The sequence below is a fragment of the Bufo gargarizans genome, chromosome 2 (genome assembly GCF_014858855.1).
Source record: "Bufo gargarizans isolate SCDJY-AF-19 chromosome 2, ASM1485885v1, whole genome shotgun sequence".
Lineage (NCBI taxonomy): Eukaryota > Metazoa > Chordata > Amphibia > Anura > Bufonidae > Bufo > Bufo gargarizans.
The window spans coordinates 667,121,951-667,146,611 of NC_058081.1; the positions used below are offsets into that span (position 1 = coordinate 667,121,951).

The following is a 24,661-nucleotide window of genomic DNA, read 5'->3' on the forward strand; positions in this document are numbered from 1 at the left end:
ATAACGGGGCTGGGAACCCTATCTACAGCAGAAAAAAGAAGAACAGCCACAAAGTTTGGTACAAAAAGGTATACATTAACCCCCATCCATTTTCAGCTCAGGACAGCCAAAGTTTACCAGAAAAATCAGGGACAGTCCCTGCAAATTTGAGACACGTAGCAACTATGCTGTCTCTCCCAGTCCAATGATGCACCCCCTCTCAGACTCTTGTTGGTTACCTACTGATTAAAATGTGTTCAAGTGCATCATAGAGGCATGTCTAGCAGTTAAGCATCTCTCACCAAGAGGTACACTACTCAAATATGTTATAAAGGTAGAGCACCGTAATTGCCAGGGCCAGCAAGGACTTGTCAGCTATAGCAAATTAATAGAAAATTGCGGCACATGGGTTTTCGTTTGCAGTTCAAGGCATTTTATTCATGTCACATCCCACAGAATTCATAATCCAGTAATTTCTCAGAAGCGCAATTGATTACAGGTATTAGATTACGTGACTGCTCACGTAATCTAATACCTGTAATCAATTGCTCTTCTGAGAAATTACTGGATCATGAATTCTGTGTGATACTACTCAAACATAGCTTCTGAGAGCCCTTTTGTAGGGCAGCTGGGGAAGTACTTCTCCATCTTGTGGTAAGACCCACATTCTAATCAGACCACACCTGCAATCATTTACATATCTGTCTGAGACATAACTGCCTGGCGAGTATTGTGGCAATCCAACAGTTTTGTAGCGCATAGTGAGGCCCTGTCCTCAACCCCCTAGGGAGTTCTGCAAGTGCAGAACAGCTGTTCAGTCCCAATCCCTTGAGTTCCCCTCTTACTTTCACTATTAAACATAGCCCTGAATTCTATTGTTGTTTTTCTTCGATTTGATTTCAAACGTTTACGTGATGGCCGATCATTCATGATTTTTTCCCCGCCACATTTCTTCCTCAAATACGATGGGTTCCCACTATCCTTCCAGTTTTTAATAATGCGTTCGACAGTTCCTAACCCAATTTTAGTAGTTTCTGCAAACTCCTTAGATGTTTTCTCTTCTTGATGCATGCAAGGATTTGACCCTTCTCAAACAGACTAACATCTTTCCCACGACCACGAGATGTGTATTTCAACATGGTTGTTTAAGAAATGGGAAGCAACTCATTGCACCAGTTGGGGTTAAATAACTTATTGCCATCTGAAAGATAATCGCCCATCCAGTAATTATCCAATAGGATGCTCGTAACTATTTGCTTAGTTAAATCCAGGTGGCGACTTTTTTTTTGGGACAGGCAGTGTAAGGATGAGTGTAAGGCATCTTGTTAATGTAATATGTATAGGTTGCTGCTGTGTGGAAGTTGATGTATTCTAGCTTATCACAGTCCCAGTTGAGCTAAATGTGAAAGCTAATATCATAATTGCATTATTATGGAAAATGAAAGGTTTCTGGCATTTGTTATGGGAGCAATCACCACAGCAGATGTTGTTAGTACATCCCTGGTGCTTTATAATACCAGTAGACGACATGTCATTAATCTGCATAATCTAATAAGACTCATGCAATGACTGCCAGGGGTTACAGTATATTTACCATCAGCTAGATGAGCAGCACAGTCATCTATAGCTGAAAGATTAATATTCTGGGGAGAAGCCATTTATTTGATAAGCAAAGGCTATTTTTGATGATTTCCCACCCGTGGCCTGTACCGATCACCCTTATTTTCATTTTCTATGTGATTAACTTTGAAGCGCCTCTGATCATCTCACAAAATGGACACAACAGACGCTTCTCGCCACTAATTCAGATTTAATGTTCCTTGGCATATTCCAAATAATGATATTTGCAAACTTTATTAGGGACATGCAGGTTTCTTTGTGAACATTACTTGGCTCACAACGCAGGGAAAGAGAAATGCCTGGCTTTTATAGCATGACTAAAGTTTCCTATTATCCCCACTGAGAATTTTCTGTACCGTCACATAAATGGCCATTAAGTATACCGACCAACCTTGCATCCTTTGAAAAAATAAAATAGGAGACGAAGACGCATAATGCTTTTCTGGGGCTGCTGTCACTTCATTCAAGCAAACGATGGTAGTTACATTGGTTGGAAGATGGAACCTCTTATGCCAAGTTCTCACTTCAGTTATTTGGTCAGTTATTTCAATCCGTTATTGTGAGCCAATACTAGTGGTGAAGCCTACACAGAGATAAGGGATAATGGAAAGATCTGCACCTGTTCTGTACTTTTGTCCAACACCTGTTTTTGGCTGACAATAACAGATGGAAATAACTCAAATAACTGAAGTGAGAACTTGGTCTTAGACTGGACATTGGTGGCATATCCTGCAGATAAGACTCCCATGTAGAGATGAGTGAATCGATTCTAAACAAATCAAATTAGTCAAGAACTGTACAAAATTTCTTGTCAAATGGTGCCTGCCATTTTACTTTTAAAATTCAGTACACTAGTGATGGAAACAGGACTGGCCATAGACCCTACATGGAATTTTCCCTGTGTGCCGATGCCCATAGGGCCAACTGATCCCTCCTCACTGCCACTGACTAGTCACATACTATATAAGGGTCATTATTAAAGGAAGCCTAGTTAGCATGTTGAAGGTAGGGCTAGCTTGGTGTTTTGGTCAACATCTCATCTACAAAGCCCCCTGCTCCATATCTTAATTGCAGGCAATTGGAGGAGGAGAACAGAACTTGGTAGCTATTGATGGCCACCACAGAGGAACATCTTCTGGGGAGGCATTTTGTGCTACACTGTGGTATTTAGTTCTGTCGAAAACTGGTGTATGCATGTGCCTCGAGCAGCCGAAATGTCACAGTGAAATACCTCAAAGACTTTCTGGAACAAGTCTAGTTATGAATGTATATAAACGGCTCGTGACCTCTTGTATCAGCGTCGGTGCACAACCCTTGCGACTTACCCCTGGTCGAAAAATAAAAAAATACAAAAATTGTATAGAAATAAAGTGATAGGGGGGCACTCAACTAGCTGGAGCCAGACGGACAAAAATTGCATAAAGAAAGTAGAATTAATTTAACAAATAGGTAAAACACTAGGAGAGAGTGTTGGCAACTCTATAGCAATAAAATAGTGGGTCCACCTTAAAAAAAACTGAAAATAAAACATCAGATAAAATGCACATAAAAATACACATGAAATTGTCTCCAGTGAGATCAGCCACGAATGTTCGCTTTCTGACCCTGCATTATACCGAATAGAGGGTAAGGTAGTAGTCCCAGGTATAGGAGGGTAAGAGGATACAGAGCCTTGATTACTTATTTGCTCCAATATGCACAGAACATCTGCTGCAGATGGTAGCGATGTGAATTATAGATGTGGAGTAAGTATATAATATGGGCTGCTGCTTATACCAACAACGGTGCAAAGTATTAATTCAACAGCTCTATTTCATGGAAGTGTACATTGGATATACAGCTAGGGTAGAGGAATGATTCATTGGTAATGCCATTCATAAGTTACTTTACCCCTCCTGAAGACCCTCTGCGTTGGGTGGTGGTTCACTGGAGGTACCGGTCGGCGTGCAAGGTCTCTCCCGCTGTATCTCTAGGACCTTCCGCGTGATCGATGAGATCAATGAAAAAAGTTGCTTAGGTCCAAAGGCTCAATTGGACAGAATCCATCAATCGTGGCTTGGTATCAGCAGCCATTACCACACCACAATTGATGGATTCTGTCCAATAGAGGAAAATTTGGCTTTTAGGTTCAGCTCTGAGCCCACTTCAATGGCAAGACCCATCTGCTTCTCAGCAGCTATGTGGGCCAGGGCCGGCGCCAGCACCCGGTGCCAGGGGCCCACTAGTTTCTGCACGGTCCCTTTAAAAAATGTTACTGACTGTTGCTGGCACTGCGCAGCGCTACCGCTGTCATAAAAGATCTCCATGCCTGCAGAGTGCGGAGGGTCAGTGCTCCGCGTGCATGTTCGCGAGTACAATGGTCGTGGAGTGGCAGGCCCTGCAGCAAAGGAAGCCGGAGGGATCTGGGATCTGGAAGAAGGAGGGCTCCCAGGGTGGCTGACGGCTGTAGTAAGGAGAGCGTGCTGCGCAAGGACCCATGGAAACATGACAGGGCCGCTGGAGAGCTAGGGAGACCGGCCTGTCAGTCTTTAAGTAAGTGATTCCCCCCTCCCCCAATCATGGTTCTGTCCAGTCTCACAGTTCTCTGCTCCCCCCCTCCTGTCTCCTCACTAGTGACCCTGCTCCCCCTCCTCCTGTCTCCCCACTAGTGACCTTGCTCCCCCTCCTCCTGTCTCCCCACTAGTGACCCTGCTCCCCCCTCCTGTCTCCCCACTAGTGACCCTGCTCCCCCTCCTGTCTCCCTACTAGTGACCCTGCTCCCCCCTCCTGTCTCCCTACTAGTGATCCTGCTCCCCCTCCTCCTGTCACCCCACTAGTGACCCTGCTCCCCCCTCATGTCACCCCACTAGTGACCCTGCTCCCCCTCCTCCTGTCACCCCACTAGTGACCCTGCTCCCCCTCTCCTCCTGTCAGCCCACTAGTGACCCTGCTCCCCCTCTCCTCCTGTCAGCCCACTAGTGACCCTGCTTCCCCTCCTCCTGTCACCCCACTAGTGACCCTGCTCCCCCTCCATCACCTTACTAGTGACCCTGCTCCCCCCTCCTCCTGTCTCCCCACTAGTGACACTGCTCCCCCTCCATCACCTTACTAGTGACCCTGCTCCCCTCTCCTCCTGCCACCCCACTAGTGACCCTGCTCCCCCCTCCTCCTGTTACCTCACTAGTGACCCTGCTCCCCCTCATCCTGTCAGCCTGCTCCCCCCTCCTCCTGTCACCCCACTAGTTACCCTGCTGCCCCTCCTCCTGTCACCCCACTAGTGACCCTGCTCCCCCTCATCCTGTCAGCCTGCTCCCCCCCCTCATGTCACCCCACTAGTTACCCTGCTGCCCCTCCTCCTGTCACCCCACTAGTGACCCTGCTCCCCCTCCTCCATCACCCCACTAGTGACCCTGCTCCCCCCTCCTCCTGCCACCCCACTAGTGACCCTGCTCCCCCCTCCTCCTGCCAAACCACTAGTGACCCTGCTCCCCCCTCCTCCTGCCACCACACTAGTGACCCTGCTCCCGCATCCTCCTGCCACCCCACTAGTGACCCTGATCCCCCCTCCTCCTGTCACCCCACTACCGACTCTGCTCCCCACGCTTTCTGTCACCTCACTAGTGACCCTGTGTGTTCCTGTATGGAGAGGAGCCTGGCTGGAGTGTGGTGAGGCCTAGCTGTGTGTGTGTCCCTGTGTGTGTGTGTCACCATCACCATGCCCACAGTGTTCCTATGTCTTGATGCAGCTGCATCAGGACGTTCTGTGCGGGGCAAGAAGAAGATGGAAGAGGAGGCAGTGCTGCCAGCATGCAGTCAGTGGGAGAGACACAGGGAGGCAGACTAAGGATGTAGGTAACACTACCACATGATCTACACTAGTGTTATCTGTGGTTTTACATAGGACTGCAGGTAACACTACCACATTATCAGCATTAGTGTTATCTGTGGTTTTACATACAGTAGGACTGCAGGTAACACTAACACATTGTCAGCATTAGTGTTATCTGTGGTTTTACATAGGACTGCAGGTAACACTACCACATTGTCAGCATTAGTGTTATCTGTGGTTTTACATACAGTAGGGCTGCAGGTAACACTAACACATTATTAGCACTAGTGTTATCTGTGCTGTTACATAGGACTGCAGGTAACACTACCACATTGTCAGCATTAGTGTTATCTGTGGTTTTACATAGGACTGCAGGGGACATCTACTATATTATCTGTACTCGGAGAGTTATCACTGTGTAATGGGGCCCACTGAGATTTTATCGCCCAAGGGCCCACATAAACCTGGAGCCGGCACTGATGTGGGCAGACAGGTGCTTGGAATAGGGAAAAAAAAAAAAACGAACCAGCACCTGGTGGTGAGTTTGAACCGTGCACCACTGCCCATTTACCACGTGCTTTTAATTAGATAGATTGTACAACTATATACTACTTTGCCCATACTGCAGGCTGACAGCCTGGGAGAAGCATGTGTAGGATATAGCTGGGTGCTACTTTGCCCAGATTGTAGGCTGTAAGCCCAGGAGAGGCATGTTAGAGTAGGCTCCATCTGATTAGAAGCCACCTTGTTGTCTGGTAGATGGGCCCGACATATTTTTGATCAATTATATGCGCAAAGAGCTTCTAACTGCCCTTGCAGTAAGTATGGCTACCAGGCAGCAATTTTTTATTCAGTATTTGCTTATATCTTTGCGCAATTGACTAGCAGTGTGCTGTTACCTATAGTTCTACTAATTCCAAGGTGCTTAGGATACTCTTTCAGTCTGGTGTATGAGAAATTATACATTGGTGTCACGCTGTACCGAGTCCATTGTTTTTGATGGAACAAAGCAGCCTGTGCCGTATCAAGACTTTCCTCCAAGGGCTGGGAAAATGACTGCTCCTTTATGCCGCTGTCCTACTTCTGGGGCTTAACACCCCATCAGTTGGTGTTTGCATATCCTTGTGATAAATAATGTTCCCGTTCACTGACTGTAAACAGAGATATTGAAAGATGAACGTATCAACATCTGCCGCCATCTTTCTAGGAGCCACGTCTCCAGTCACCTGACCAGACAGATTTACCAGCATCTATTCCAGGACATGAAACAGTGGAATGGCATCGTTCATCTCGTAGTCCTGGCGACTGACAAATAACGTAGCCTCCTGAAAGGGCCTGAGCACACAGCAGGTGTCACGCATGAGCTGCCACTGGCCAACATCGAAATTACACAGGGGAATACTCCTGTCCGCTTGGATAATCAAGAAATTGTTGATGGCCTTTCTCTGTGCGTACAGTCGGTCCAACATATGGAGGGTGGAATTCTAACGGTTGGAAATGTTGCATATCAGCCTATGTTGGGGGATGCCATTTAGCCACTGCAGCTCAAGGAGGGTGTGCTTTGCGGTGTACGAGTGGCTGAAGTGCATGCAAAGTTTCCTGGCCATTTTTAGGATGTCTTACAGATGGGTGGAACCACTTGACAACCAGATTGAACACGTGTGCTATGCAGGGTGCATCGCTCAGCCCTCCTTGACGCAATGCCAACACCATGTTCTTCCTGTTGTCGGTCACCATAATTCAGATTTTTAGTTGTCATGGAGAAAGCCAGGATTCGATTTCTTGATGAAGGACATGGAGCACTTCCTCCCCTGTGTGACTCCGTTCGCCCAGGCAAACCAGGTGCAGAACAGCGTGAGTGATGAGAGGGGTCGCACATGGCTTGCATACACTACATGCCTCCAACATAATTCTTTGATCTCTACATAAGATAAAATAATGTATTTGGTGTAAATCGCGAGAGAGGCATATTTGGAGAAATTGACGAGATACAGAGCAACACTGCGTAATTCAGCCCATACAGCAAAAGGAGGTGTACAGTCACCCATCAATTTTCCCCCCAAAAAGCCTGTTTCACATAACAAAGTCCACCACTACTTAATTCGGCCTATACCGCAAAAGGAGGTGTACATTAACCGATATGTTTTCCAGAAAAAAGCCAGTGTCCCATAAAGAATTTCACCACTAAGTACTCCAGTCCATACCGGAAAAGGAGGTACAATCACCCCCAAAAAAAGGCTGAGTCACATAATAAATTTCACCATAAAAAGGCCCTTACCACATAGAACTGCAACGCTGAATGGCAAGTAAGCCCTTAATTGAGAGGGGTCCCACATGGCTTGCATACGCTACATGCCTCCAACATAATTCTTGGATCTCTACATGAAGATAATAATGTATTTGCTGTAAAGGGGTATAGCTGGAGACATTGACTCCACAAGAGATCTAAAGCAGCAGAGTTCAGCCACCTCTATTTGCTTCCCGCTGTTTACTGCTCCTGAATTAAAATTGGGGCAACGGACTTCAGCTTCCTCTGATGTGTATGCCTACGGAGTCCTTTTGATATGGCTTTGCACAGGGAGCAAGATTATTACACACAATTCTGATGGAACTCCTGATATTAAGAAACTGGACTTGGACTCCAAAGCAGAGGCTCTCCTGTCATGTCTTGTGTGCTGTGGAGATCGAATGCAGACGGAGCAGATAAAAACACATTAAAGGGGTTGGCCACTCTTTAAATACTCTCCACTACAGTGTGTCAGGCAGGGAAAAAATAAAGTTCCTAATATACTTCATTAAACATATCTGCCTGCTTCTCTTTCAGTTATAAGCCACTCCCCTTCAGTCCTGCTCTACCCTGCAGCTGAGTTCATCTATGGCTGCACGCGACATGGAGGAGCTTGAGAGGAAGCGCGTCCATGCGCATGTGCAATCTGCTCCCGTCAGTGGTCGGCTACCTGTTGCCCGCTCCAACTGTGACAGGAATCAGCTGCTTGTTCCCTCTCTACAAACAGCTGATTCCTGTCAAAAGCTGGCTGCAATAAAAACCTTCAGAGTCCCTACTGCAGAAGCTACTTGGTCGATCACCACACAACCGACCCACTAAGCCACGCCCACCGGTTCCATTAGGCCACGCCCCTTGCAACCAACTGGGAAAGCAGGACATCTAGCCAGGAACTATGATTTTGTGTGTGTGTGTATATATATGTATAAATTCAAGAAAAATGGCGGCACTGGCTGTGTTCAGAGAAGATTGGATGCACGTTCCAGGGGAATCGACTTCTTACCCCAACCAATGTATCCAGAAAATGGACGGCACTCCGGCTAGATAAAAATAAGTGTTTCCTTTATTCAACCATACGGTGCAACGTTACGGCTCCAAAAATGAGCCTTTTTCAAGCAGAGATACAATGCAAGTGAAAGCAAATATATAGGTGAATCAATCAGTGTACAAGTCATGTGACCACACCCCGCCCAGTGGGTGTGTCACAAAAATGACAGTGACAAAATAGCGAATAAAAATAAATAATAACAATAAAAATGCAATGTGAAACAAGTGATAAGGCAAAGGACAAGATTATACATGTCACATATTTGCATAGATCATGTAAATACAAGGACGGACCCATATCGATGGATGTGCATAAGGCATACAGGGAGCGGAGCAGGGAGACGATCATGTGGACATACCAAGCCGGTGAGGGGCACATTCCATGCGGCGATTCAGCGTTGTATACACACCAATGCACAGGCGCGGCGCTACACCAATCAGGGACCAGTGGCAGGAAGACGCCGAGCATCATGAAAGCTGGCCAGTGCTCATGCGTCATCACAACGCCGTTCATTGCAGCCTCGGTGTATTGCAGCGCATGCCCAGTACTCATCTGTTCTCAGAGCACCATCTTGGAAACTGGAGAAATGCCCATACCCCATGTGTCCCTGTGTGCGAGCATCAGACCTGTTACAAAATAGAGTATAGCCATCTAGACCAGTAGGGACAACCTGAGAACCAGAGTGCCCGCATACTATGCCCAGGCAACAACCCACAACCCCCACAGCGAACCGCGGTGTAGGAAGGGGTGTTTGTCAAGGGTGTCATACCACAACCATACTCAAGAGGGTTCTCCTCCTACAGGTACACAGATGCCACAGGGGGCAAATCTAACCAGATAGAATGAAAAGTCTGGGTGACACCATCAAGGCTGATATGACAAAATATATAGGTCCCAAGGTGTTCGCCGGGTCCGGCAGTGCAAAATGTGCAAATGCATAAAACGAACAAAAAATAAATACATAATAATGATAAAAAATGTGCATAGCTTATAGGAATGACACCACCCCCGGATATGATACTGCGTCCACTTCATCCACATGCTCCATCCCTCCGGGTGCTAAATACAAGTGATCTGTGGGTAAAAAACTGATTTTTTTTTTTTTTTTACTGTTGACACAGAAATTCTTGAAATAAATACACTCTCCTATTATGTACACAAGACACTGAGAAACAACCTGCCGAACAAAGGAGGCAAGCCACACCTCATACCACATCCCCAAAATGTAATTCTATATTTAACCCATTTGGTCTTACACTGTCCAATCTATGAATCCAGCTTAGTTCCTTACGCTTGAGTAACTTCGACCTATCGCCCCCACGTCTGGGCTGAGGTATATGATCGAGGATCCAACACCTCAGATCACCCTCCTTGTGCCTAGCCTCAGAGAAATGCTTGGACACCGGCAAATCCAGACGTTTCTTCCGGATACTTAAACGATGATTGTTCAAGCGGGTTTTAAGGTCGGTCGTCGTTTCGCCCCACGTAAAGCAAGTTACACGGGCACGATAACACATAGATAACGTAACTTGAGTCACATGTGAGATGAAACAAAATATTATAAGACTCACCTGTGCTGGGGTGCACAAATGTTTTCCCTTTACGGATATTTCTACAATTGACGCACCCCAAGTAGGGAAAACAACCCAAACCGGGCTGCGTCAAAGTAGTTTGTCTGGAGGACCCCTTGGAGCCAATGTCGGCTTTAACCAACTGGTCTCGTAGATTCCTTGAACGCCGATAAGAGAACAGTGGTGGACATTGAAACTCAGGAATCTCCTTAAAGCAAGAGCCCAGGAGATCCCAATGTTTCCTAAGAACCTTATTGATCAAGGGGCTGAGTTCAGTATACACTGACACCAACGGAATCCTGTCCGATTTCTGAACAGTTTTCCACTGCGACAGTAATTCACCACTCTTTAAATACTCTCCACTACAGTGTGGCAGGCAGGGAAAAAATGAAGTTCCTAATATACTTCATTAAACACATCTGCCTGCTTCTCTGTCAGTTATAAGCTATGCCCCCTCAGTCCTGCTCTACCCTGCAGCTGAGTTCGTCCATGGCTGCACGTGACATGGAGGAGCTTGAGAGGAAGCACGTCCATGCGCATGTGCAGTCTGCTCCTGTCAGTGGTCGGCTCCCTGCTACCCGCTCCAACTGTGACACACACACACACATATACACCTTTACCTTCGAGTGCTGCCTGCTTTTTGTATTATACATATATGCAAACATCGCGTCCACATGGGTAAATAATCTTTTTTTCTATTTTCATCTAATGAGTGCTGCTGTTTTGCATATATATATATATATATATATATATATATACACATACACATACACACACACACTTATTTATACACAAAATATTACTATATTTATATGTGTATATACACTGCGGTCCGCAATGCATGGGCACTGACCGTATGTGTATATATATATATGTGTGTATGTATCTATATGTATGTGTGTATGTATTTATGTCTAAGGGTCCATTCACACATCCGTGTGTGTTTTGCAGATCCGCAGAACATGGACAGCGGCAATGTGTGTTCCGCATTTTGCGGACCGCACATTGCCGGCACTAAGAGAATATGCCTATTCTTGTCCGCTATTGCAGGATCGGAATTCCGGACCCGATAGTGCGGGTCCGCATTTCCGGATCGGGGCCGCACAACGTGCGGCCCCATAGAAATGTATGGGTCCGCAATTCCGTTCCACAAAATGCGGAATGGAATTGCACATGTGTGAATGGAGCCTAAGTATGTGTACATATAAATATATATATATGAATATGAATATAGATACACATATGTATATATACACATATATTTACACACGTGTGTGTGTGTGTGTATACATTGCAATGCATGGGCGCCGACAGTGTGTCCACTGTCTGCAGACATGAACCCATTCATTTAAATGGGGTCTGCAATCTGCATCCGACAGTACTTTTTCGCAGTGCGGAGGCATAGACAGAAAACCCATGGATGCACTCCATAGGTTTCTGATCTGTTCTTCCATTCCAGACCACACCGTATCTTTCGCATTTCAGACCCATCACTTAATACAGTGCACACACGGCTGGTGCCTGTATATTGCAGACCCCCCGTTCGCTGGCCACAATACAGGCACAGGCAGGCTATGGTCATGTGCATGAGGCCTAAAGCCATACCTCCTTCCAGTATCCGGCAGGACAGTCCTGGATGTCAGTGGCGGTCCTGGTACGGGGAGGTATGTCGAAAATGGATCAGTTTTGCCCTAATGCATTCTGAATGGAAAAGGATCCACTCAGAAAGCATCAGTTTGCCTCCGATCAGTCACCATTCCGCTCTGGAGGCGGACACCAAAACGCTGTCCGCCTGATGAAACCGAGCCAAACAGATCCGTCCTGGCAAACAATGTAAGTCAATGGGGACGGATCCGTTTTCTCTGGCACAATAGAAAACGGATCTGTCCTCCATTCACTTTCAATGGTGTTCAAGATGGATCCGTTATGGTTATAGAAGACCTAATACAAATGGATCCGTTCATGACGGATGCATGCGGTTGTATTATTGTAACAGAAATTTTTATCCGAGGAGGGACAGTCTGTTACTGTAGTGAACCAGGGAGCAAACACCATTGCAGCAGCACAGCGGTATAATGATTGTTAGTAACAATCCGGTGTTTGACCCTACAAACAATATCCAAATCTGCTACTACCACAGTGGGGGTCTGTTGTGGGACCTCTGTTTGTTTTGGGGAGGGTCTTGTCTGGGGTTTGCATTTGTTTGTAGAGAGTCTGAGTCTATATTCATTTGTCGTTGTTTTTTCTGCGGCTTGCTGTAGCTCCAGCCTAAGGCCAGACACACATGAGCAGGTTCAATGTGAGGAACCTGCAGTGTGTGTCAGTGAGAGATCCCGTTCTGACCTCCGCTCCTCTGACAGGATAGCATAGCATTATACTGACTAAGGCCTCATGCACACGGCCGTTGGGCGGCTGTGGCCGTATTGTGGCCCGCAAACAGCGGGTCGGCAATCCACGGCCGCGTGCACCCTGCATCACGGATGCAGACCCATTGACTTGAATGGGTCCGCAATTCTGGAGATGCGGAACTGGGTCACGGAACAGAACACCGGAAGCACTACTGAGTGCTTCCGCTGTGTTTCTTTCCATGGTTCCGCACCGCAAAAAAAATGACATAGTTTTTTTGTGGTGCGGACAGACCACGGACCCATTCAAGTTGAATAGGTCCGGCCCGCTGCACGGATGTTGCCTATGCATTGGGGACCGCAAATGCAGTCCCCAATGCATAGGCAACATCCGTGCAGCGGGCCGGACCGCAAATGCAGTCCCCAATGCACGGAACAGCCGCACAAAGGCCGCATGCATGAGGCCTAATAATGTTGTGTGACCCTGAGAGTCCAGGAATCTATTATATTACACTGACAGCATTATATCAGTGTAATTCAGTAGAATCCAGGAGTTTTTTTTTCAGCCCACGTAATACATACGGTTGTGAGCATGAGCCCTTAGTGTTGAAAATCACTGACCAAAACACTGAGGTGTGAAGGGGCCTAATACATGGCTTTTCGTAATCTTCCTGATGGTCAGACGAATATGATAAATTCACCTATGAAGATTTGCTATGGTCCCATTTAGAGAGGAGCAAATTGTTAAAAAATTCGATTCGGCCGGTTCGCCGAATCTTTCAGAAAAATTTGCTTTGATCTGAATTTATTTGCGGCAAATTGCATTAAAAAACAGCAATTTCTTGACTGCTGAGACTTTATAGTGGTGTAGAACACTGCGCCTTGCAGTAACACGCATAGGGAGTCTGCGGGTGTACCGAAATAATACTGTGAGTACGGGGCCAAAACTGACCAAATAACTCAAGTGTGAACTCAGCCTTACAGGTCGATGTTAGCGTCAAGAAGAAGCAGAATCCTTTTACACCGTCGTCAGCTGATTCCACATAGATGTCTACAGAACCTGTTCTATTAAACGCTTATACAAGTAGAGCCCCCCATACAGAGTGGAGAGGATGTCAGCATTAAGTTTGTGTTGACGTCGCTGAATTATTTTCCCTATTCTCTGATCCGGCAGAACAATTACCCAGAAAAAAAATGGATCCCATCTATGGAGCATATGCCTTTACTCAGTCAGCATTTGGTCAGTAATCCATCAGTATTTCTAATGCCAAAAAAACAGGAGTGGATCCAAAACATAGATGACACGTGAATGGAATATTTGCATGTCTTCTGTGTTTTGTACCTACTCCTGCTTTTGGCAACCAAATAATAAGCCAATTCTGATGGGACTATACAGGCCTTAAAGCTGCTACACAGACAGGATCCGTTGTGCGTCTCATTTTTCCTTCCTTCTGACAGATCAGAAGAAGTGTCAAACAAATCAGCGGTCCCCAACCGGCGGGCCGCGGCCCAGGATCGGGCCCTGGAAGATGGTTTGCTGGGCCGTGGCGATCAGGGCAGTCTTTAACGCTGTACTAATGAAGAGCTTCCATTATGGAAGCGCTTCATTAGTACAGAAGGACCAGGAAGCGGTGAAGGATCTGTACTCACCACTTCCTGGTTCACGGCTCGGCTATCGGCTGTGCAGGGCTGCGCACAGCGTGAGGTCTCTCTGTGACCTCGCACTGTTTACCGCTATAACAGTAACTGGGCCTGGAAACTAGGGAAGAAACAGGTCACCTCCTAAACAACCCTAATCCAGGCCCTAACTAACTAAAAAAAAAATGTATGTGTTCTTTAATCACCAACACGACATTTCAGTCCTCACACTGGGACTTTTTTCATATTTATCAATATGAATAGACCTTGAAGGTAGGAATATTCATATGCTGTATATCTAGGCCCTTATATCCCTATAAGGCCCCGGAATGAGGTTAGGACCAGAGACAACCCATTCTTCCCCAGATGGACGAATGGAAGTCTCTGTCTCAGGCTCCATTCACACATCCGCAATTCCGTTCCTCATTTTGCGGAACGGAATTAAGGACCCATTCATTTCTATGGGGCCGCATGATGTGCGGCCCGGAACCAGAATTGCAGACCCACACTTCCGGGTCCGCAATTCCAATCCCCCAAAAAATAGAACATGTCCTATTCTTGTCCGCAAAATGCAGAACGCACATTGCCGGTGTCCATGTTTTGCAGATCCACAAAACACACACGGATGCGTGAATGGACCCTTAGGCCCAGATACAAACAACAGGGAATATAACAAACACAAAAGAAAAGACAAGACTTATCTGAAAGTAGAAAACACAGAAGCACCACAGAGTACAACCGACCAGCTAGTTAGAAGACAGGAAGAAAATCTATAAACCGCACCTCCAAGAGTGAGAAATGGGAAAAGTAAATTACCAACAAGCAACACCTTAAAGGGGTTGTCCGGGATTAGGGACCATTGTTTAATAGCATTGCACATACACACACTTTACATACACCCATGTCCTACCTTTTCAGCATGTTTCTAAGTACCCTTTTTACCCAAAACCTTTATGGCAGGAAGTAACTGATTCCTTTCAGTCAGTGACGTACCGGGTCCCTTGCAGAGGAGGAAAGCTTTCTCTTCCGCTGCTCAGGGAGCCCGGTGACGTCACTGACAGCCTAATTAATTATGCAAAAGTCTAGGAGGGGCAGTAACTCTCCTAGCCAAGATTGCGCTAAGCTCCGCCCCTCCAGTCCGGTGACGTCACCAGGGCGCCGAAAAGGGACCAATCAGAGTGGTCCCTTGCCGACATTCACTTGCAGCCTAATGTAAAAATTCAAGTAAGTGCCCCCATTGTCCCATATATAACAAATGCCCCCCCCCCCCTCGATGCGTCCGCTCCTTGTGGTGCCGATATTGATGGCAGCGGCTCAGGAACGGAGCCGCTGCCATCAGCAGAGAGCGTTAGCTGTAACTGTAACAGCTAACGCTCTGTAACAGCTAACACCTGCGGCATCCATGTGGTTGAGAAGGAGGGAGCTCCCTCTCTCTACCATCGCGCCCCTGCTGCTGCGATTGCAGCGGCACGATCGTTGCCATGGCAACCAGACGCCTAACAAAGGCGTCCTGGTTGCTATGGACCTAAGGCTAATCAGACCCTGAGGTCTGATTAGCCTTGAGGCGAAAAATGCCTTTTTTTTACCTAACATCACATAAAGTGCAACAACAAGCGTTCAAAAAGGTGCATGTCCCCCAAAATAGTACTAATCAAACCGTCACCTCAACCCGCAAAAAATGAATCCCTAACTAAGACAATCGGTCAAAAAATAAAAAAACGGTGGCTCTCAGACTATGGACACACTAAAACAATATTTTTTTGTTTCAAAGCTGCTATAATTGTGTAAAGCTCTCAGTCATGTTTATGGATCTATATGGGAGCGTGGTCCTTATAGTGTGACGCTCTCAGTCATGTTTAGGGATCTATATGGGAGCGTGGTCCTTATAGTGTGACGCTGCCAGCGATGTTTAGGGATCTATATGGGAGTGTGGCCCTTATAGTGTGACAAATTCAAGCGAATAGGTCCTTGATCCGTGTTGCATATGACCAGTGGATGTGTATTATGGGCCCACTGTATGCGGGAGGCAATACGGCCATGGCTGGCCAGCCGCAGTGTACATGAGCCCTAATGGACTGTTTATTTAGACAAATTTATGACAGCACACAGGCGGCATTCGTGTTTTTTAACTGCCGCATAAGGGCTTATTCGCGTGACCATGTGCAGCCCGTGCCTGTGCTGTTGACCGCAAATTGAGGTCCACAATGCACATGCACCGACCGTGGGCCAGCCACATACAGATCATGGCCCAATTCACTTGAATGGGTCCACGATTCATCCGTTCAGCAAAAAGATAGAGCAAGTTCTATCCTTTTGCAGTGCAGAGGAATCGAAAGGAACCCCAGGAAACACTCCTTAGTGCCCCATTCCAAATCTCATGATTTGCGGAATGGGTCTGCATCGGTGAATCATAATGCAAACGGAACGGTGCACATATATTGCGGATCCACCAATGCGATCCGCAATAAGACTTCTTTCACACAGGAGATTTAGATCTCACAAGAGGTCCCCAAAACAGATCAGTTTTGCCCTGATGCATTCTGAATTGATCTGCTCAGAATGCATCAGTTTGGCTCCGTTTCAGTTTAGAGGCAGACAACAAAATGCTGCTGGCTGTGTTTTGGTGTCCGCATAACCAAACTGAGCCAGACGGATCCGTCCTGACACACAATGTTAGGCCTCTTTCACATCATTTTTCTCAGCAATGCGGGCACATATGAACATGGGACCAACAGAGATGTCTACAGCTGCCAAACGCTCATGTAGGCCTCTTTCACACTTACGTTGTGTGGATCCGGCGTGCACTTACATTGCCGGAAATGCCCGCCGGATCCGTCACAGCGCAAGACAACTGAAAGCATTTGAAGACTGATCAGTCTTCAAAATGCTTTCAGTGTTACTATGGCAGCCAGGACGCTACTAAAGTCCTGGTTGCCATGGTAAGTAGTGGGGAGCGGTATACTTACCATCCGTGCGGGTCCCGGGGCGCTCCACAATGACGTCAGAGCGCCCCACGTGCATGGATCACGTGATCCATGCGATCATGTGATCCATGCTCATGGGGCGCTCTGACGTCATTGTGGAGTGCCCCGGGACTCGGGAGCCGCACGGACGGTAAATATACTTGTTCCCTGCCTCCCCACTACACTTTACCATGGCAGCCGGGACTTTAGCGTCCTGGCTGCCATGGTAACCTAACCATTCATAAAAGCTAAACATTGGGTCCGGTTATGCGCCGAAACGACGTTTAGCTTAATGCCGGATCCGGATTAATGCACTTCAATGGACATTAATTCCGGATCCGGCATTACTTCCGGATTTTTGGACGGAGACAAATCCGCAGCATGATACGGTTTTGTCAACGTCCAAAAAACTTTCACATACTGAACGGAAGACATCCTGATGCATCCTGAAGGGATTTCTCTCCATTCAGAATGCATTAAGATAATCCTGATCAGTATCTTTCCGTCCTAGAGCCCCGAGGACGGAACTCTAGGATGGAAAGCAAAAACGCCAGTGTGAAAGAGCCCTAAGTCAATGGGGACAGATCTGTTTTTTATGACAATCTGGCACAATAGAAAATGGATCCATCTCCCATTTACTTTTAATGGTGTTTCTTACACTGTAGAAACCAGGAGCTGCTGATCTGCACTGGGAGCCACAATGCACTGCAGCAGGAAGTGATGGCACATAAAAACATGTATGTACACAGTCTGCTGGGGACTGGAGGAGCCATGCCACAGTGCAAAAGCTACCTAAAAACATCTTAGGAAGATAGATTTGGCTACTAACAGTGAGTAAGCAGTTTTTTTTTTAAAAATGTTTGATCCTGGACAACCCCTTTAAGCAAGGGGTGTGGCATTCTCCAAAACACAGACACAATAAGAGCCACAGTGAAGTTGTCAATTTAACCCACCAGTTGCCAGTCTCTCCGATCTCCTTGTACCTGCCACGGGAATGTCTGTGACAGTGCCCCCCAGTAAGAATAATGCCCCCATTAGTGCCCCCCCCCCAGTAATAATAATGCTCCCCATTAGTGCCTCCTTATCGGCTTCTGCAAAAAAAAAAACTAAACAAAAAATTACTCACTGCCTCCATTTGATTGCGCTGTGGTAAACATTCGCTGCTCAGTGGAAGCTCAGGGCAGGACCTGCGCTCCAGCGTGATAACGTCTCGTACTTCCTGTCCTTTAGTCAGCAACGAGTGTTCCCCGCAGCGCGAGCAAATGGATGAGGTAATTATAATATAGATTTTTTTTATTAACACAAATGGGGGGGGAGGTTAAAGGCTGTACTAATGAGCGCTCCACAATGGAAGCCTTATTACTAACAGTCCGTACAGGAAAATAACAGCAAATTAATATTGCCGATAGAAAAAAAAATTACCTGCACCGGCAGGGCCACTAAAATACCGGCCGGATGGCAACCCTATCCAAAACTGCATCAGGAAACCAGACTGTGTGGCCGTGCCCTAAAGGTGCCGTATTATGCCACCATAAATTCTGATTTTGGAAAACATCTGTGAAGAACTGCTTAATGTGCATTTTAAAAATTCAATATCATCCATGTGATTTTCCTGAGGAAACGAGCGATCTGATGCATTATCACCCCGAGACTGATCTCTCCACTGCTCTGTTAGTTTACCAAAGGGATTCAGCACAAATCACAAATTCTACCACATGTACAGGACACATCTCCACGTGTAAAGTGAGGGGCGAGGGATGCAGAGGGCTGGGTGTGTATGCAGGGGAATACAATGCAGGGAGGAGGGTGCAGTGTCATTTAGCACTAGGCCTCAGCTTTGTTTACATGTTGCTAGGCGACAGGACTCTGAGCCCAGCAGCGTCCAGAGCTGTGCAGAGTGTGGTCAGGACAGGATTCCCTTCATCTGCGGCTTCTGGTAAATGACTTGACAATATTTCATATTCCTATTGATTTGTTTTTTACTTTCTTCTACTATATCACACTTTTCATAGAGAGAAGTTAGAGAGCACCATAGAAACCTTTCATGATCTAAGTTTGGTTCATTAGACTCGTGATGGGGCCCGGTGGTTGCAGGTAATAGCAATGGGAAACTGCCATTAGGGCGGTGTCACACATGGGGGATTTCAGAAAAACACTACATTTTTGCAGCTAATGTCCCAGTATTGCTTTTATTTCATCAAAAAAATATGCCACATTTGCTGAAAGCTAATATATTGCAAACATTGTGTTTTTCACCCGCACTGAATCCTGACCCATTCATTTCAACAGGTCTGTGTACATGAGCGTTGTTTTTCACGCATCACTTCTGCGTTGCGTCAAAATCACAGCATGTTCTATATTCTGCGTTTTTCACGCAGCCCTGGCCCCATAGAAGTGAATGGGGCTGCGTGAAAAACGCATTGCATCCGCAAGCAAGTGCGGGTGCGATGCATTTTTCACTGATGGTTGCTAAGAGATATTGTTTGTAAACATTCCGTTTTTTATCACGCGCGTGAAAAGCATCAAAACGCATTGCACCCGCGCGGAAAAAAATTAACAACTAAACGAAATCGCAGACAAAACTGACTGAACTTGCTTACAAAATAGTGCGAGTTTCACTGAACGCACCCTGAACGCATCCGGCCCCAATCTGCAACGCCCATGTGAAACCAGCCTTAGGGTCTGTTCACAAAGCTGATTTTCAAAATACAGGCAGATTTTTTGACTTTATTAAGTTTGATTTGGCGTGTTTATGCATGAAAAAAAACCTGCGAACAAACCTGCGTATGTGCACATCTCAAATGGTACGTTTTTTTATGCCTACCATTTATTTGAATGGGAAAATCAGCGCTGATTTTATCCCAAGATAGGGCATGCTGCTTCTTTTTTACACGCTTCTTTTTCACACGTGTAAGGGCTGATGCACATGGCCCGTACAGCGGCCCGCAAACAGTGGTTCTGCAATATACTGGCCCCGGCCGTTTGGGTACCACATCACGGATGCAGACCCATTAACTTGAATGGGTCCACAATCCGGCGTTGCGGTGCGTACTGGAGGCGAGGAACCGCACGGAAGCACTACGAGTTTCTCCCTGTGCCTCCGCACCATAAAAAAAAGAACATATTGCAGTGCGGATGGATCACGGACCCATCCAGGCTGAATGGGTCTGCATCTATCTGCAGAAACCGCACGGATGTGGCCTGTCCCCAATACACGGAACAGCCGGGCAAGGCCGTGTTCAGGAGCCCTAAAAAAGAAGCAAGTGCTGCTTACCATTAAAATGAATGGAATGGGAGGCTGTTATGAGGCATTTTTGGAGCAGATTTGGAGCTGAATTTGAGGCAGAAACGCTCCAAAATCAGCACCAAAAGAATTCAGTGTTAACTGAGCCCTAGGCCCCCTTCACAAATGCTATTTCTGAATCTTTTATAAATGCTTGGAAAAAAACTGCAGATGTTTGAAGCATTTTTCATGCCATTTGCATGTCATTTTTTATTTTTATTTTGAAACATTTAAACCAAGAATTTCCTGGCTTTTTTCAAGTCTAAGGGCTCATTCATACAACCATATGTATTTTGCAGTCCGCAAAAAAATTCACAAAAATACGGATGATGTCCATGTGCATTCCGTATTTTGCCGAACGGAACAGTACTATTCTTGTCCGTAATGCGGATAATAATAGGACATGTCCTATTTCTTTGCGGAATGGAAATACGGACATACGGAAATGGAATGCACATGGAGTAACTTCCGTTTTTTTTTTTTTTGTGGACCAATTGAAATGAAATGTACTGCATACGGTCCGCAAAAATGGAACGGACACGGAAAGAAAATACGTTTGTGTGCATGAGCCCACATATGGGGGGAAAAAACTAAAAAATCCCATACCTAGAGCATGCTGCATTTTGAAAAACACTATGACTATTAAAAAAAGCCACAAACCAAAATGCTTTGTTTTTGTGGTGGCACACTTTCTTCTTTTGAGGAATAATGCCACATGAAGTATAGTGTCTTTTCTAAAAATCCTACATGTGAAACCACCCCAAGGGTTATCTGATAGTTGTACTAGATGTTTAGGCTTTTTGACAAGGATTTTTCTTCAGCAAAAATGTAGTATAGAGGTCATGTACCAAATGTATTAGATGTCTTAGACATTTTGTGCCTCAACCGTCATTTTTGAAAAGTGTCTAGAAACAGGACATGGCGAAAATGCTGATAAATTTGGCGTGGCTTCTGTCTATCTGGACTAGTTTTATTCTGTTTCAGTTTAATACAGTATTAATAAAACTTAGATTTGCATAATAATGGTATAAAAAGCACCTGAGGCATTTATGAGAGGGGCAGGGAAGAAGGAGGAGTGCATAAAATACATGTGTTAAGCACTGGGTCTAGTTCTTACTAACAATTGGGGTCATTTATCAAACTGGTGTAACTTAGTGGCCCATAGCAACCAATCAGATTCCACCTTTCATTTTTCAGAGCTCTTTTGAACTGTTAAACGCCTTTTGAAGTACATAAAATATTGGACTAGGTTTATAAATGACGTCCTAGTGATCTGGACAGGCACATTTTGGCGATTTGGAGATTGACTTTCTAGATGTGAAGAAAGTAAAAAAAAAAAAAAAAAACACACAACAAATGCTTTATTCCATTAACCCCTTAAGGACCCTGACATTTTTCACCTAAAGGACCATACCGTTTTTTTGGAAATCTGACATGTGTCACTTTATGTGGTAATAACTTTGGAACACTTTTACTTATCCAAGCAATTGTAAGATTGTTCTCTCGTGACACATTGTACTTCATGATAATTCTAAATTTCAACCACACAAAAATGACCACATTTTAGAAACAACATCCCTCAAGGTATTCAAAGATCATTTTACAACTTTTGAATACATTTTTTTCCTCTAACAAAGCAAGGGCTAATAGCTGAACAAAACTCAATATTTAATACCTTGATTCTGTAGTTTACAACAACACCCCATTTGTGATCGTAAACTGCTGTATGGGCACACGGCAGGGCGCAGAAGGAAAGGAGCGCCATGTGGTTTTTGGAAGACAGATTTCACAGGGATAATTTTAAGTTGCCATGTCACATTTGAAAAACCCCTGATGCACCCCTAGAGTAGAAACTCCCAAAAATTTACCCCATTTTGGAAACTACGGGATAAGGCCTCATGCACACGACCGTTGTGTGCATCCGTGGCCGTTGTGCCGTTTTCCGTTTTTTTTCACGGACCCATTGACTTTCAATGGGTCCGTGGAAAAATCGGAAAATGCACCGTTTGGCAGCCGCATCCGTGAGCCGTGTTTCCTGGCCGTGAAAAAAATATGACCTGTCCTATTTTTTTCACGGCCAACGGTTCACGGGCCCATTCAAGTCAATGGGTCCGTGAAAGAACACGGATGCACACAAGATTGGCATCCGTGTCCGTGATCCGTGGCCGTAGGTTGCTTTCATACAGACGGATCTGAAGATCCGTCTGCATAAAAGCTTTTTCTGATCTAAGTTTTCACTTCGTGAAAACTCATTTCCGACAGTATATTCTAACACAGAAGCGTTCCCATGGTGATGGGGACGCTTCTAGTTAGAATACACTGCAAACTTTGTACAAGACTGCCCCCTGCTGCCTGGCAGCACCCGATCTCTTACAGGGGGATATGATAGTACAATTAACCCCATCATATCCCCCTGTAAGAGATCAGGGCTGCCAGGCAGCAGGGGGCAGACCCCCCCCCCCCTCCCCAGTTTGAATATCATTGTGCGGCCCCCCCCCCCCCTGTTGTTAACTTGTTGGTGGCCAGTGTGCGCACCCCCCTCCCTCCCTCCCTCTATTGTTTTAATACATTGGGGCCAGTGTGCGCGCGCCCCCCCAACCCCCCCTCCCTCCCTTTATTGTTTTAATACATTGGGGCCAGTGTGCGCGCGCCCCCCCAACCCCCCCTCCCTCCCTCTATTGTTTTAATACATTGGGGCCAGTGTGCGCGCGCCCCCCCAACCCCCCCCCCCCCCCCCTCCCTCCCTCCCTCTATTGTAATCATCATCGGTGGCAGCGGAGTGGAAGATTTTCATACTTACCTGGCTGCTGGCTGCTGCGATGTCTGCGTCCGGCCGGGAGCTCCTCCTACTGGTAAGTGACAGCAATGCGCCGCACAGACCTGTCACTTACCAGTAGGAGGAGCTCCCGGCCGGACACAGAGATCGCAGCAGCCAGCAGCCAGGTAAGTATGAAAATCTTCTACTCCGCTGCCACCGATGATGATTACAATAGAGGGAGGGGGGGGGGGGGGGGTTGGGGGGGGTGCGCACACTGGCCCCAATGTATTAAAACAATAGAGGGAGGGAGGGGGGGTTGGGGGGGCGCGCGCACACTGGCCCCAATGTATTAAAACAATAGAGGGAGGGAGGGGGGGTTGGGGGGGCGCGCGCACACTGGCCCCAATGTATTAAAACAATAGAGGGAGGGAGGGGGGGTTGGGGGGGCGCGCGCACACTGGCCCCAATGTATTAAAACAATAGAGGGAGGGAGGGAGGGGGGTGCGCACACTGGCCACTAACGAGTTAACAACAGGGGAGGGGGGCCCACTGGCCACCAATGAGTTAAAAACAGGGGGGGGGGTCTGCCCCCTGCTGCCTGGCAGCACCTGCCAGGCAGCAGGGGACAGTCATGTACAGTTTTTTTGTATATTCTAACCTGAAGCGTCTCCATCACCATGGGAACGCCTCTGTGTTAGAATATACTGTCGGAAATGAGGTTCACGATGTAGCTCATATCCGACAGTATATTCTAACATAGAGGCGTTCCCATGGTGATGGGGACGCTACAAGTTAAAATATACCATCGGATTGGAGAAAACTCCAATCCGATGGTATAACAGAACTCCAGACTTTACATTGAAAGTCAATGGGGACGGATCCGTTTGAAATGGCACCATATTGTGTCAACATCAAACGGATCCGTCCCCATTGACTTGCATTGTAATTCAGGACGGATCCGTTTGGCTCCGCACGGCCAGGCGGACACCAAAATGACTTTTTTTTCATGTCCGTGGATCCTCCAAAAATCAAGGAAGACCCACGGACGGAAAAACGGTCACGGATCACGGACCAACGGAACCCCGTTTTGCGGACCGTGAAAAAAAACGTCCGTGTGCATGAGGCCTAAGGTGGTAGTTTTGTTGGTACTATTTTAGGGTACATATGATTTTTGGTTGCTCTATATTAAACCTTTTGTGAGACAAGGTAACATTTTTATTTTTTGTTTATTTACAATGTTCATCTGACAGGTTAGGTCATGTGCTTTTTTTTATAGAGCAGGTTGTTACGGACGCGACAATACCAAATATGACTTTGCTTGTTCATTTTAGTTTTATATAATAAAGCATTTTTTTTTAAATAAT

General features: G+C 46.3%; 1 protein-coding gene across 1 annotated transcript in view; it reads left to right on the plus strand.

Moving 5' to 3' along the window:
* Positions 1-19,164: 19,164 nt before the first annotated feature.
* TTC12 (tetratricopeptide repeat domain 12) overlaps positions 19,165-24,661 on the plus strand; it is a 146,549-nt gene continuing 141,052 nt past the window's right edge. The window contains exon 1 of the mRNA XM_044278447.1: positions 19,165-19,192. The gene's annotated coding sequence lies outside the window, so the exon portion shown is untranslated. The remainder of the gene's footprint in view (positions 19,193-24,661) is intronic.